A 16,393-nucleotide genomic window follows, 5' to 3' on the forward strand; every position below is an offset into this window, starting at 1 on the left:
GGGTGATGTCATGATGCTGTCACACCGAGCATATGATAGCTGGGTTCTGTATCCCTATTTCCCAGCAATAAAGGAGAAGATGGAGCTGCCTCTGTTGTTTTTACAGGGAATGGCTCATTCCACGTGAACAACGAGTCAAGAGCTCTGGAAAGCCTTGGATGTCCTGGAAAGAGCTATATAAAGTTACAGAGCAGTAAAAACTCTCTTAATTGACATGCCAAAGCTGACTCACCAAATCAACAAGTGCTCTTAACGCTTTCTGGAAAACATACTGACTCATGCCCCCAACCTGCAGTAGGCTGCTGTTTAGTAAACTCACCTATGTCTGTTGGGCTTATGCTAACTGAATTTATTATTGTAATGATATATCTTAATTAAATATTATGTGGTATAATGATATATAACTGTGAAAAGAGTTGGTATACCTATGAAAGCAAAGTTAAATATTTAGTAAGGATTTGATAAAGTTATTAAAACTTTGCTATTATTTTAGGTGTGAATAAGATGACTATAAGATGTCAGGAAATTACGAGAGAACACCCCCCTATGGTGTTCCCCAAGTATCTTTACACTCTTTGTCAACTTTAAAGAAACTGGAATGAGAAGTCATGCACATTGCATTATGAGTGCGAATCATGCCGAAACACAGGAACAAAAAAAATGGTGTAGAGCTGTAATCACTGGTCACCCATTGCAAAAGCAAGGATTGACTGTTGACCAATCAAAACATTGGTGAGGAAATGTTTTTAGTTAAAATAAAATATTTGAAGTATATATATTTCATGGATATATTTCACATATATTTTTACACATATATTTTCACATATTTATGTTATATACATTATCACATATATTATAATTTTAAAGCTGATTCTGTGTTTTAATGAGCTGTTTTGATTAAATTAATATAGTATTCTACAGTATTTCATTGAGTTTTCTGTGTGGGTCACCTGTGAAATAGACAGGATTTTCAGTGTGGTCCCCACAACAGCATTTCTATTCCTAAGACTAAATGCTTAGCTTGGTGCAGAAAAGGAGGGTGAGTCCTTAATTTTTATTTCCACTAATTATATATAGTATATGTATATATAAATAGTAGGTCTTGTCATACTTGTAAGAGCTAAGTTTCAATTTTTCTGTAAAAAGCCACATTAATATATACTCACACACAGGCAAAAATAGAAGATTGAGACCATTTCAGAGAAAGACTAAATTATGCAGAACAAAATCAAACAGTCATGGTTTGAAGGGTGATTAGGAACATAAAGATTAAAACAGAGAAAATAAGAAACAAATTTTTAAATGGACATGGAAAAAATGATATAGAGGAGAAGAAGCAAGGGAAAGCTAACATTTCTATAACTGGAATTCTCAAAGAAGAAAATAAACACACTGGAACATGACAAATAGTAAAACTATAATTCATGACATTTTTTTCTTGAAATAAAAAAAAGATTTAAATGTGTATACTGAAAGTGAAAATGGACCCCAAACTGTTAACAGTGACTCATAACCTATTAGAATATTTGATTTTGAAGCTAGAGGATGTATCCTTGTGGCATCCAGGCAAAAGAAAAGTCCTTCTGAGGAAAAGAACATCAGATTGGCCTCGGGCTGCTCAGCAGCAACGACCCACAGCAGAATCCACAGAACAACCGACAAGACACCTCAGGGAGAAGAGTGGTAGCTAAACTTTTCTTTTTTTAATGTAGGTGAGTTGTTCCACAGTTATAAAGGCAACTGACAAACAGGTTTGAACATGCTTTGCTCAAGAATCTACTAGAGAATGAGCTTTGGCCAACCAAGAAGGGATTAGGAAGATTTTAGGAAAAGGACTAGTGGTACTTATTAAATATATTAATTTTTGAAACTATGACTAAACAAAAGTTAGTCAGAACAAAATAATATGTACATTTTACATGCTCTGAAAATGTAGAAATAATACAACAAAAATGAGAGAACAGGAAGTAAAAGTGAAAAGCTGTGTAAGATCATCACTTGCTTCCTAGGTAATAGCTGGGAGCCAAAGCTTATCCTTTAAAGCTGGCAAGTCAGGTGGTAAACATTTTAGCTTATTTAACAGCACAAAGGCAAATATAAAAGACAATAATGTATTGCTGAAAATTCAGTGGTGAAGGGTGAGGAAAAGCCTATAAGTTAATTGTTGCTTATAGTGGGAAACTAATATATGATGTCTAAAGCAAAGAGGGAATTAAGGATATTATATAAAAGTTTAACATAAAAGTAACTTCAAGAACAAAACAAATAACTTTCTAAATATTAGAAGCATAACTGATAATAGCAAACAAAAAAGTGCAAAGAAAACAGATCACATTGTGAAAATTATGCATACACATTCATATGTATATATACATATATAAACATAATAAGAATTGATATTACATATCTGTTACTTATAAAAATAAATTTTAGACTGGATTACAAAGCACATACAACTCTGCTGATACTAGAGAGACAACTCAAAGTGATTAAGAAAAGTTGAATAAGGGGCCGGCCGAGTGGCGCGATGGTTAAGAACTCGCTTGGGATGCCAGAGGGCCCCGGTTCGGATCCCACATATGAGGGCCAGTGACACTGCCCTCTACAGCTAAGATGCTGAACAACAGCTCAACCTGGAGCTGGGCTGCCGTGAGTCGCCGGCGACGGCATAGGCTGCAGCCCCTGTGGCAGTGGGTTGCCATGGGCTACCGTCTGTAGCCAGCAGCCAGCGTGAGCGGCCAGCAGCCGCAGTGAGCGGCCGTCCAGAAGCCGGCGACTGATCTGCCTCACCCGGGAAGAGCGCAATGAGGGTGCCAACTTGGGCCAGTGAAGCAACGTCCTCCACAACTAGACTGAAGAACAAAAGGACAGCAACTTGTCTGTTCCCCTTCCCCCAATTCCCCCAATAAAATCTTAAAAAAAAAAAAAAGAAAAGTTAAATAAAATATGCCAGGAAAATATAAACAGAAATAAAAATAAAAGTCACAGTCGTAATATCAAACAAGGTAGAAATCCAGTTGAAGAACATTGATAATGACAGAAGTGAAAATGTATAATGTTTAAGGCAAAAATTCACTCAAGATGCAATAATGAAGAATATTTATGCAGCAAATGACAGTGGGAGCTCCCATGAAACAAACCACAGCAGGTATAAGAAGTTCAGTAATAACAGGAGGCTATGACTCACCTCCCTTAGTACAACGTGCAAGTATGTCAAATCGTAAAAAAATGAAGAGAAAAAGGAAAAGAAAGCAATGACAGAGAAGATCTAAGCAACACAGTAAGGTAACTCTTCTGGATATATTTCAAATGCACAAACCTCCCCCCAACTTTATAAGTGCTCAAAGGTCCTTCACAAAAATTGATCCATATTAATTACACCACAAGAAAATCTCAATAAAGTCTAATAAAGTGGAAATAGCACAGCAAAATTATCTGACAGCTACGCAACGAACCTACACTTTAATATAGAACAACAACAAAAAAGTGAATGAAAATGAAGTGCTATGTGACTCAAAATTTGGAGAAAAGAAGCAAAAGGAGAGGATTAATAAAGATACAGCATAAATTTATGAGTTAGAATACAGAAAACAGAACCCTCTATTCATTGCTTCCATATTTGTATTAAGGAAAGATTGGAAACAGCACCGGTACAGAAAACAATGAGAGAGGTTGGCTACGCCCATGCTAGGTGTCATTGGGAGGCATAAAAAGTCAACGAGGAAGATTTCCATGCACTAATATGGGACAATACCGCTGGCTGAAGAAGGCAAGGTCCAGAGTGGTGTGACATGAAAGAGGAGAGTGCAAAAGTCCATCTTCCCCTACTAGTTTTTACAGAAAGAAACCTTAGCGGGACCAGTGAGAAACCAATACAAACGATTTCTCATCGGGGGTGACAGTAACAATACAGGGAGATGAGGAACAGGGGTTGACATGAAACTTCTCCATACATCTTTAAACATTTTAATTTGGGGACTATTTTACTATAGTAAAATAAAAAAAAACAATTAAAAATGTGAATGAGACACAGGAAGATAAGGGAAACAGTTTTCCAACTCTCTAGGCTGAGAAGTAAGGAGGAGCCCCTCACTTAGGAGGCTGGGTGACAGTGTGGCTGTCATTTACCCTTTGGTGGGTGGTCAAAGAAGGAGCATAGATGAGATGAAAGAAACCAAACTGCTGCAAGTCGAGCAGCATCTGTCACCAGGTGCCGCTCCATGCTGGGCCTGCTGCCAAGAGTGGACGCGTGCTCCTGATGGGGACAACAGGCTTCCCTCAACCTCCCTGCCAGTGCTGCCTCAGGGGGAAGGTCGAGGGGCCAGGTGGGCCCCTGCTGCTTCCTGCTTTTCCTTCTTGCTTCTGCGCCTGGTGGCCCATCAGGTTCCCAATGGGGACTGAGAGACCGCGGCCTGGAGTTTGCTTAACATTTCCGTATTTGAAACGGCTTAAAGGACGCACACGTGCAAGCCATGAATGAATATGCTGTGTATTTAAAGAAGTTCACCCACAGACATAGGCACATGCCTTGGGAAGACATGTTAATCACAGACTGGCAGTCGGTCCATTTTTAGAAATCGGAATCTGTTTTCCTCACATAGTAGGAACACAAAATATCAAGGAACTCATGGAGCTCCTGAAGTTCATTTTTACACTCACAATTTTGAGAAGCGTCTTACCAGTTTAATCCAAATTTAGTGTATTAAAATAAAAAAAACATTTCTAGTGCTGGGACAGCACAAAAATGCATGCCAAGTTTCAATCCAGAGCAAATTTTTTACAGCTGAACTGGCAGATCTTGAAAGAGGACTTGTCCAAACAGAAACCATCAGGGACCAAAAAAAATAATAATAAATAAATGAAAAAAAATAGAAACCTTACCTGCCTTACTACTTATGCCCCTGGGTGCGGAAATGAAGAGACATAGCAGCATTGCACAGTTAGAAGGTAGAGCGTGTGTGTCAGGATAGACGTTTCTCTCTCTCTCCCTTCATTCCTTCTTTCTTTCCAGCAAAGGAGTATTTAGTAAGACTACAAAAAGAAATGGTCATTTTGTTAACAAAGAATACCAAATCAAGGCTTTGTTTGGAGAAGTGATTCATGTTAGTAAATCATCATTTATTTATCCTATAGAAGCTTTGCTCCGGGACTATGTGGATAATATGTATCCTGCTATGGAGAGGGTGGAGGTGGAAAATCGCAGAGTACTTGGGGACACTGGTGGGGATGATGTTGAAAAGAGAGAGTACAGATGAAAAGGGAACTCCAGAATGCCTATCTCAGGTAGACTCACCTTTGATGGAAAAATGAACTGGTTTACACTTTGTTCTAGACCCTGCCTGTTGGGTGGCTGGCTCCCATAAGGCTGTCTGTGGGAATGGACTGACTGTGCCTGAACAGACCAAAGGCGTCACTGACATCGCCTCAGGTTCCTTACTCAATTCTGCAAGTGTCTGGCCTGTAACAGCTATTCCTTGAGAGAGAAAGAACAGACTAAAGGTCAGTCAAAAGAATTTGTTTTTTTAGGGGTTGAAAGCAAAGTAAAAGGACATCACAAATTTGGGTAAATTTTGGGGAGGAGGGAACCATATCATGCTGTTAATTCCTCTTAACTCCTTTCTAGAATAAAACATAGATCAATGAACTTCAACTTAGTAATAGTGTCTCCCAGTTTTCCTGGAAGCATCTCCTCCAAGCGAACAAAACAAATAGGAAACAGTGTGGTAATATAAATGTATTTTAGTTACAGGATGGCAGACAGAGGGTGGGGACAGATTCCCAGACTCCCAAACTCCTCCTCTGCCACTTTTAAATAAACCTCTCTCAATCGAAACAGCACAACTCTGTCCTCTAGGTTTCACTTTTTTGGTATCCAGTCCTCTGAGAAAGGCATTTTTCCTCCTCGTTCCTGGAGCTCTGCCTCCCTTTGGCTGTCCCCCCCACCCCCCTGCCCTCTTCAGGGTGGTGGCTTTGTCCTCAAGTCTAGACTTATCAGTGATAGGTGCCACAGAAATGCTTCGCTGGACGCCCAAGTGCCTCAGCCCACGGAACACTACCCGTATATGAAACTGACTCAGACTTCTCCGCTTCCTGGTCCCCTTGCCAAATGCCCCGTGTCGAATATCTGATTCCCTCTGCTTGATTTGTCACCTCCCCAGCGTTCCTGGGAAAACCTCACCAGTGTAATGAGAGTCGGCCTTCCTATCTTGTTTTTTCCTGCTGATATATCCACTCTCAACTTAGCTCTGTTTGCTTTCCTGCATCCCTGGAGCTTTGGGGGGAACATGGATTATCAAAACTGTAACCTTCCTCACGCACTTAAAAAGAGAAAAACGTAGTAGCTACAAACAAACCAGGGAGACCTGGGAATTAAAAACAAATCGACTGACAAGTGGCCGTTCTGCTGGGATATTACAAAAAAAAAGAAAAGAAAAAAATGGTTCAGTCTCTTAATTCAACAAGCCTAGTTGAGGTTGTTATTTTGAAAGTCACTGACTGCTCTGGCTGAAACAGCAGACCAAACAGTGGACCAAACTCCATTATTATTCCCTTCTTGTTGAGTTTTTCTTATTGAAGTTTCTAGTTCTCTACTCTCTGGTGGTAAGAGAGCAGCTACAAATAACATCCTTTCCTCCTTACTAGGTGGTAGCATTCATTCAGTATGAGGTGACTTTTTTGTTTCCTAAATAAACTTGAACACCTTCATCCTCCACGAGCAAATGTTAGCATAGCTGAGATATGGAAACTTCTGAGGGAAAATTCTAAAATTTGTTCTTTTTGGAATTTATGTTAATTATAGGGCCACAGTGCCGACTCATTCCCTTTCTGTTGACTCTGTACCACTTGCTTTTTAATTCCTATTTGAACACAGGCCATGAGAAGAATTTATGCCCTATAGTTTTTCATATATAAGATATAACAATATCCTTTCACTTTTGTTTTGACCTCCTCCCAAATCCACTATCTATAGTTTTACCACAGAGATCTTTTAAATCACAAAGTTGGCCACAGTGCTTCCCCTATTTATAACCTTCAAAGGCTCCCCATCCTCTACAGCAAGTAGATTTCATCTTGCTTTCTGATAGATTGGACTGACTCCCTAGAGCGCCATGTTGAGAAGAATCCTGAGGCTGCATCCAGGGTCTGTGGGAATGCTGAGATCAATTAACCATGTCTGCCATGGACCTGGGAATGAGGAGTGGTGGCGTATCTGTCATGCTTAGTGTTGTGAAAACTAACAAAAAGAAACCTCATCTAAAATGGAGTCCGGAGGCTGGAAGAGAGAACTCTCATGCACATGTCACTCAACCAAACTGCTGACCCCAACAGGGAGAGAGGCAGCTTGGTCTGCAACAGGAAGTGATGCTACTTTACTACCTCAGCAGGAGGAAGGAAAGATTCATTCTTGCCCAGTAACAGCTCAGCTGATGGGAGACCATCAGAACTCAACCTATGAGAAGCCACTAAACTTGGAACTTCCAGTTTCCTCCAATGGACTCTTCATGTGCAACGGCCCCTCCCAAGTCCATAAAAGAATGTTCCTTTATTACTCTGGTCTTGCACAAGATTAACCATTAGACCAAATGTCACAAATTGCAATTCTTTGTTTTTCCTGAATAAACTTATTTTTGCTGGAGAAATACCTGGCTGTCTATTTGCTTAAAGGTCAACAGTGTGTGCAGTTAAATCTTTGCCGTGGCGTATGTGTCCTTTCAGGCAATGCTGTCTTGTTCAGCAGTACAGAATTTCTTTTAGTTTCTTAAGGAGAACATAAATGTTTGTCTCTAGACTTTTACAATAATTGTTCATCTACATGGATTATCTTTTTTCCAACTTCTTTCCTCAGTTTAGTTTATTTGAATTTCAAAATTGAGCTAAGAATGCTTTTCCTAGAGAAATGCTTTTTTCTGCTTTCTTTGATTTTAGATCAGGTACCATTCCTACGTGCTACTAGTACACACTGTTCTTTTGCCTCTATCGTTATACTTAACCCACTATATTATAATTATCCATGCAGGTATCTGCTTCCTTCCTGAGACTGTAAAGACTCTGAGAGTAGAAGTATATTAAATTTTTTCATTAATTACCTAGCATAGTACTTGAGCTGAGCTACCATACAATGATTGTTTATTGAAAAAAGAAATGAATAAATGTATGAATGAATAAATGAATGGCATATTTCCTACAGGTGTGAAAAATAAAATAGAATTTAATGATCTATGCACTTTATTATAGTCATACAAGCAAATGTAAATAAGAAAGTTCTAAAAAAATAACAAACAGAACTAACTGTTGGGATAATTTTAGTAATTTTTAAAATTTGTAGCCATGCACTCAGTACATTGATTTAGGGTTAAATTCAAGATGGGTTTTTTTTTAATACTTCTAGACTATTTTAGTGAAAACCAACTTTCTATTGCATGTTTTACTGTTTATCCAAAATATATAATATATCTTACTCAGCTCTGGCTGCTATAAAAAAATACCATAGAATGAGTGGTTTAAATAACAGACATTTATTTTTCAGAGTTTGGAGGCTGGGAATTCCAAGATCAAGGTACTGGTAGACTCAATTCCCAATCAGAACTCTCTTCCTGGCCTGCAGATAGCTGTCTTCTTGCTGTATCCTCATATAATGGAGAGTGAGGAGAGAGAGTAAAAGGAAGGGAGGGATGAAGGGAGGGAGGGAGAAAGAGAAAGAGAGAGAGAGGGAGGGAGGGAGGGAGAGACCCCTGCTTTTCTTATAAGGGCATTAATCCCATCATGAGGGCTCCATCCTCATGACTTAATTACCTTCCAAAGACCCCATCTCCAAATACCATCCCATTGGATTGGAGGTTAAGGCTTCAACTTATGAGTTTGGAGCGGGGTGGGGGCGGCACAATTTAGTCAATAGAAATATATATCATTTGTTTACTACATGCTATTGCATATGTAATAAGAAGAATAAACTCTGAATTCCCACAATTACTTACTATATTCATTCACTTATCAAATATTTATTGATTATCTATTATGTTTGATGTGCTGGGAATACAGTGGTGAAGGAGCAATTCACAATATACAACCTGATTCAGCTTACAGCCCAATTTGCTTCTCCCAAATTTTCTCCAATTTTGGTGGCTTGAGTAGCTGTTATTAAATGCCATTGTCTTGGATCCATCATATTGAGAATGAGTTCACGCCAGAGTATATACTAAGAGTAAAAACACCCTTCCTCTCGAGAGCTAAAGCAACCAGAAGGTGCTTTGTAGGATGGTGCATCTTTATGGCAGATGACCAAAGTGGACGTTGGAGGAATCTGAACTATTTTGGACTAATACACACCCCATTTAAGGCTCAATGCTCTTCCTTCAAGTCAGTCTTTTTTTAAATTTTTTTATTTTCAAACTATTTCTATTTTACTTTAAAACTTTTTTTTTTAATTTTAGAAAGGTAAGAACACGTAACATAAGATCTACTCTCAACAAATTCTTATGTGTACAATGCAGCATTGTTGACTATGGGTACAATGTTAAACAGCAGATCTCTGGAACTTATTCATCTTGCTTAACTGAAACTTTATGCCTGTTATCAGTAATTCCTCACTTCCCTCTTCCCACAGCCCCTGGCAACCACCATTCCACGCTTTGGTTCTATGACTTTGACTATTTTAGATACCTCATATAGGTAGAATCGCTCAGTATTTGCCTTCCTGTGGCTGGCTTACTTCACTAAGAATGTGCCTTCCAGGTTCATCCATATTGTTACATCTTGCAGAATTTCCTTCTTTTCTAAGGTTGAATAGTATTCCATTGTCTGTATATACCACATTTTTTTTTATTTGTTCATCTGTTCATAGACATACAAGCTGTTTTCATGTTTTGACTATAGTGAATAATGCTTCAATGACCATGAAAGCACTAATATCTCTTTGAGGTCTTGATTTCAATTCTTTTGGATAAATACCCAGAGGTGGGATTGATGAATCATAGATTAATTCTATTTTAATTTTTTGAGGAACCTCCACACTGTTTCATAGTGGCTTACTGTTTCATTCCACCAATAGATGAAAGAGTTTCAATTTTTCACAGCCTTACCAACAAGTGTTTTGTTTTGTTTTAGTGGAGAAGGGGGTATAATAGTTGATCTGACGCGTGTGAGGTGATATCTCATGGTGGTTTTAATTTGCATTTCCCTGATAATTAATGGAGATGAGCAGTTTTTCATGTAACTGTTGGCCATTTGTATGTCTTCTTTGGGGAAATGTTTATTCAAACCCTTAACCCATTTTAAAATCATGTAATTAGTTTTGTTGCTGTTGAGTTATTTGAGTTCCTTATATATTTTGGAGATTAACCCTATATCAGACACATGATTTGCAAATATTTTCTTTCATTCCATAGGTTGTCCTTTACAGAAAGATATCCCATGGTCATAGATTTGAAGACTTAATATTGCTAAAATACCTATACTACCCAAAGAGACCTACAGATTCAATGCAATCACTATCAAAATCCCAAAGACACTTTTTACAGAAATAGAAAAACAATTCTACAATTTATATAGAACCATAAAAGACCAAAAGCAACCATATAATCTTGAGAAAGAAGAACAAAGCTGGAGGCATCAACTTCCTGATTTCAAAATATATTACAAAGCTGCAGTAATTAAAATAGTATAATATTGGCATAAAGCCAATATAGATCAATGAAACAGAATAGAGAGCCCAGAAATAAATCCACGCATACATGATCAACTAATCTTTGGCAAAGTTACCAGGAGTACACAATGGGAAAGGGAAAGTCTCCTCATCAAATTTTCCCATACACAAAAATCAACTCAAAATAGATTAAAGACTTAAATATAAGACCTGAAACTGAAAAACTCCTTAAACACAAAGGGGAAAAGCTTCTTGATGTTGGTATTGGCAATAATTTCATGGATATGACACCAAAAACACAGGCAACAAAAACAAAATAAACAAGTGGGACCCCATCAACCTAAAAAGATTCTGCATAGCAATGGAAAGAATCAACAGAGTAAAATGCCCCAATTGAGTCTAATCCTGAGGTTCTTGCTTGAAGAAGGTGGAATTAAGTTTATGACTGTAATTAATCCCTGTTATTTTGTTGACAGTCATTTTAACGTTTGTGTTTAGACAATGAATTTTCAAAATCACATTGTTATTACATCATCTTGTGAATGAAGAAATGAAAGATCAAAAGGTCGTGCTATGTACCCAACCTGAGGAACTGGGGTGCTGGCTAGGACTTGAAGTCATGGGTGTATCCTTGGACCCTTCTGCCCCACACGACACATACTGCATCCACTGTCCCTTGCCCCTTTTTTCTAGGTTAAGGATGTTGAAATGGTAGACTCTGGTGATAAATAGAAACCCCGTCATTTCTTCTGTCACCTGCTGGCATCGAATTATGGTTGGGAAATGAGATTGTGCCCATGGGTGGCTCTGACTTTATTAAATACTCATCTGTTCTACATTTTCTGTGGGAATCCTGAGTAACCTAGGGGATAGATCACTAATAGAGAGGGTAGAACAGCGCTATCTTCATGTAGCTCATTTGACTAAATTGACAAGCTCAGCCTACTATGCTTAGCTTTAAAACCACTGCCTTTTACTCAGAGTGGATTTTATTTAACTTCCATCTCCATCCACTATGTCCTTGTAATCAAAGATATTTTAATATGTTCACTGTATTCTCTCACCAGGTCCTCCATGCTGAGGCTAGTCTCCACTTTACCAATCTCTCTTCCCTTAAAAAGTAAATTAAAAAAAATGCTTCCTTCTAAGCGAAAATTAATAGATATGCTTCCCTGGAGAGAAATTTCTCTCTTGCCTAGATAACTGTGCTTTTCCTGAACAATCAGCCTGTTTTTGTCTTGTGGAAACTGAATTGTATAACTGATTAGGCTTTCCTAGTTGAGCTGACTATTAGAATGGTGAGAACCAAGTTCATGAAATTCCTATAGCAAGTACCTAGCTCTCGATCATGGGGATTTTTGTATTAAACTCATTTTGGGGCTAACTTCATATACCTATTCTTGTTTTGCTTTCTTCTTTCTCACTTATTTTAAAACATGCTCTCTTGCTATAAATGATGCACTTTCTAGGCTACCTAGAATCTTGTTTGATGTGAAATGGGGGCAGAAATAGTTAGATGGGCGACTACACTTGTCTTTCAATAATTTTTTCTCTTCTATTCCCTTGTTCATGGAATCCTTGACTTTTTATAGTTGAACACATGACCGTTTGGAATAAAGACTGTGTTTCCTGATCTCCTTTGCAAAGTATGGTTTTGGAGTCAGAGCTGGCCAAGAAGATATCTTTAGAAGTGGCTTTTGGGGAGTGTCCTAAAAAGGAGGGTGTATGCCTTTATTTTCTTTCCTTCTTCCTGCTGGTTGGAATGTGGATGCAATGACTGGAGCTCAAGCCGCCATTTTGGATCATTAGTCAACAGCATAGGCTGAGGAGCAATAGTATAGAAGAAGCCTGGTTTTCTTATAATTGCAAAGTAGCCTTATACGATTTGAATTGTGTGCTTCCATACTATCTATATGATATAATGAACCCAATATGTTTAATACATAATGAATTGGGTTTTCTTTCACTCACATCAACACCTTATTCTAATATGGCAGACTTCAATCTTGTACAGTCAGGTAGAGACTGTATCTGTCATGACAGAGTTTGAGCCCATTAGACATTAAATTTCTGTAAGCTGTGAATGTATTTTTAATGGGTTTGTTTTTTTGTATTTGTGCTTCCATCCATATTTTTACAAAACTACGTTGTTATTTTTCTCTTATATTTATCACCTTTACAAATGTCTGTGTTATCTTAGGGCTGTTATAATCTTTGTATAATGTCCAATACTGTGCATACAGTGCACATCCTACTTTCTTTACTTCTCAGTGTGTCTTCTGGGGAGCCACACACCGGGTTGGACCTTTGTGCCTCATTCTCTCAACAACCACTTGTGGAGATGATAGGTGCTATGAGGGCCAGGAGGGTAAGTAAGAGACCATCTGATAGAGGAGGTGATAGTCCATAAAACTTTAACAAGTCTAAAGGGTTAAGTCCTGTGAAAGAAGCTGCCGTAAGTAGAATGTGAGTCCAGTGACACTTTATCTGTCTCTCCATTACCTCTCTGATCTCAGCTCCTACTTTTTCCTCTCACTCACCCTATTCCAGCCAGAGTGGCTTCCTTGTTGCCTACAAATAGTGTGTGCCTAAGGCTGTCTTGCCTCAGGGCCTTAGCATTGAGTATTTTCTAGACCAGGAATGCTCTTCCCTCATGTGATAGCCCTTTCTCATACTAGAGCTTCCTATCTTGTTTTCTGCTTTATTTTTTTCCCATAGCCCTTATCATTATGTGACATTATATATCTTTCACTTATTTACTTGATTACTGCCTCTCTGTCCTGACAAAAGCTCTATTAGGGCTTTCTGTGTTTTGTTCATTACTGGATCCCCAGCATCTTTAACAGGAATTATAATATAATGGGGACTCAATAAACATTGATTGAATAAGAAATGAATTAACGAAAGAGTCAAAGAGAAAGAGTACATGTCTAGTGGCAGTTGACTAGTGGAGGTGGCATTAAAGTGAAGCTTGAACTCGATATTTATGGTAGAGTTAAGTGGGTGGGAGGTACTCACCATGGCTCACACTGTTTTTACTAGCAAGCAGCTAAAGACAACTCATGTACTCGCCCAAGGGGTGGGAATGAGTGAAAATAATGGTCTAGATTTATGAGTTACACTAAAAAAAAGTGAGGAGTTAAAGAGATCAGAAAAAATGTCATTGCATATCATTTATATCAATTTAAAATCCACAAAAACAATAGTCCATGTTTTAAAAGAGGTGTATATATCTAAATACCTCTATAATGTATAGATTGGAAGGCTAAATAATGCATGATTGGAGAGGAAAGAGAAGTGAGGCTGAGGGATAAGGAAGAAAAATTTAAAATAAATATAAACAAGAGAAGGACCTCATACAACCCTGTGATGAACTGTGCAATGTCAGGAGTGTTTACTGGACTTTACGCTGGACGTACAGCATGAAAACAAATGGAGGGAACTTCACTGAGGACCAGGAGGATAGGAGGAGATGGGAAAGAAGGATCCTATGAATGTGAGGGCCGTGTTGAGGGAACAGCAAGGAAAGGCAAAATTAGGGGAATAGTAGGTGATAAAGATGGAAAGGGAGATTTAGTTTAAAAATTTAAAGAGACCCAAATGCTAGGCAAAGGAGATTTTCTCACTTCATTAGGCAAAGCGGAACCATTAAGAGTTTTGGGGCAAGATGAAATAACAGAGGAAAATTAATGTAGTATGTAATGGATTAGATAGAATAACAGAATCAGAGGCAGAGAGAAGGGTGAAGCAAGAGAGTGCAATAGCCCAAGTAAGAAGTACTGCTTCGTGTGAACTTAGAAAATAGTGATATAAAGAAGGCTATGGTTTAATATTTATCTAATATGAACAATTTGTATGAATGACATACATCCTATCACTGTGTTAAAGGGTATCAAATATAGAATTATGTAAATGGTCTTATCATGGGAAACCAATGTGGGGACCAACATACATTGATGTCTTGTGGGTGTTACATGAAATTCAGAAGGGACTGGCAGGACATTACACATGTGCTATGTAACTGGACTTGGGTTGCCAAGTCCAGTAACTGAAAGCATAGTTGCCAGGACCTGAGGACACATCCGATTTGGGTGGAGAAAGAAAGCAAAGGCAAGGAGAAGCATTCAGCCTACTGACTAAAGGAGCTGATGACAAATAACAGTGACTAAAAGGTAGGGAGCTGCTTAAGGGGAGTTGCTTTTGGTTAGTGGGAGAATCCCATTTTAAAATTCTGCCACATCATCCCAGAAGCTATGTCTAGTAGGCTGTTAGACATACAGAATTAATGTTTGAGGAAAAGTCCGGGCCCACACTATTGACCCAGGACCCACTCTTTCAGAGGTGACAGTTGGAGTCATGGTCATGACCATGATTATAGAAGTAGTGGTTAGAATATGTTTGTTTCTGTGATAGGATTGACCAAGAAAGAGTAAATCTTTTTAAACTCGAGGTAATGGAAATTTGAATCCAGTGATTTTTTTTTAAACTGAAGAGGGTTCACAACTTACCTTATAAAAAATTGGAAATCTCTATACCAATCAGTTTACTCTAATTATGAAGCCCCATGGAGGAGCTTTTGGCTGAGAAGCCATATAGAATGCTCTAGAATGAAGTCATTAGAGAGAAAGAAAGAGAGAGAGAGAAAAAAGGCAACCAGAGGAAAGTTTTCAAACCAAATTAGGGGAAAACAGGAGTCTGGAAATTGTTAAGCTAAAATCAGGTTCTTCAGGGGTTGTACCAAAATTCATGGTCTGGAAAAGGGTCAGTCCAGGGACGCCCATTTCTGGCAGCGGGGAAGGTCCTGTGTAAGAGCCTGTGATCCTCAAGGGACTGTTAGAACCTGCTTCCCATTCAGGTGTGCAGCCAGCTTCCACTGTGTAGATGGCACTATGTCATGGCCTTCATTTTACCCTGATTGGCAGGTGAGCCCCATTGGAGTGCCCTACACAAGTCTGGATTTTATTCATCTGTCCAATTATTAGTTAACTTACTCATTCACTCCACTCATGCCTTCTTTATTCCTTCCTTTATTTAATGTTTATTGAGCTCTTACCAAGTGCTATTCACTGTGCAAGGCTCTGTGGGGACACAAATATAAAAATATGTGTCTTGTTCCCATCTATTGTGGGAGACAGGTGTGAATACACATGATCCCTATATACACCATGGGTTAGCTGCTGTGTAGGAGGAGTGTGCATCCAATCCCATGAACCCCTCAGAGGAGAGCATTTGGAGAAGGTTTCATCTAAGAGGTAACATTTGAGCCTTGGTTAAAAGATGGGGAAGAGTTTAAGCTGGGCAGGCAGGGAGAGGCTTGGGGTGAAGCTCTTCAGGTGTAGGAAAGAATATGTGCAAGGAATCTGGACATCTGAAAGTGGGACTGTTGAGGGAAGGCTGGAATAGGGTTCCCAGCAGGGCTGTTGGCAGATGAGGCAGAAAAAGAAAGCTAGGGTCAGATAAGGAAGAGTCTGTTCTCCATTGGAATTTAGTCTTCTTATCGTTTAAACTTGAACCCACTGATGAGAGACCTTCCTAATTCCAGCGTACTAATTGTAATGGTTCCCACTGATTATTAATTGATAAAAATTAACAACCAGTAGCCTCTGAGTCGATTTTTATCTTTGGCACTCATGGATCCCCATTGCAATTTGACTAGGAAAGTAACTTTAAGGCAACTGCTCGGTTACTCCTTAGCTCATTACTGTTGGAATTGATTAGAGTCCAGAGTTGTACCAGGAAGTGACACAAAGT

The sequence above is a fragment of the Hipposideros armiger genome, unplaced genomic scaffold (assembly GCF_001890085.2).
Source record: "Hipposideros armiger isolate ML-2016 unplaced genomic scaffold, ASM189008v1 scaffold_86, whole genome shotgun sequence".
In the NCBI taxonomy this organism is placed as follows: Eukaryota; Metazoa; Chordata; class Mammalia; order Chiroptera; family Hipposideridae; genus Hipposideros; species Hipposideros armiger.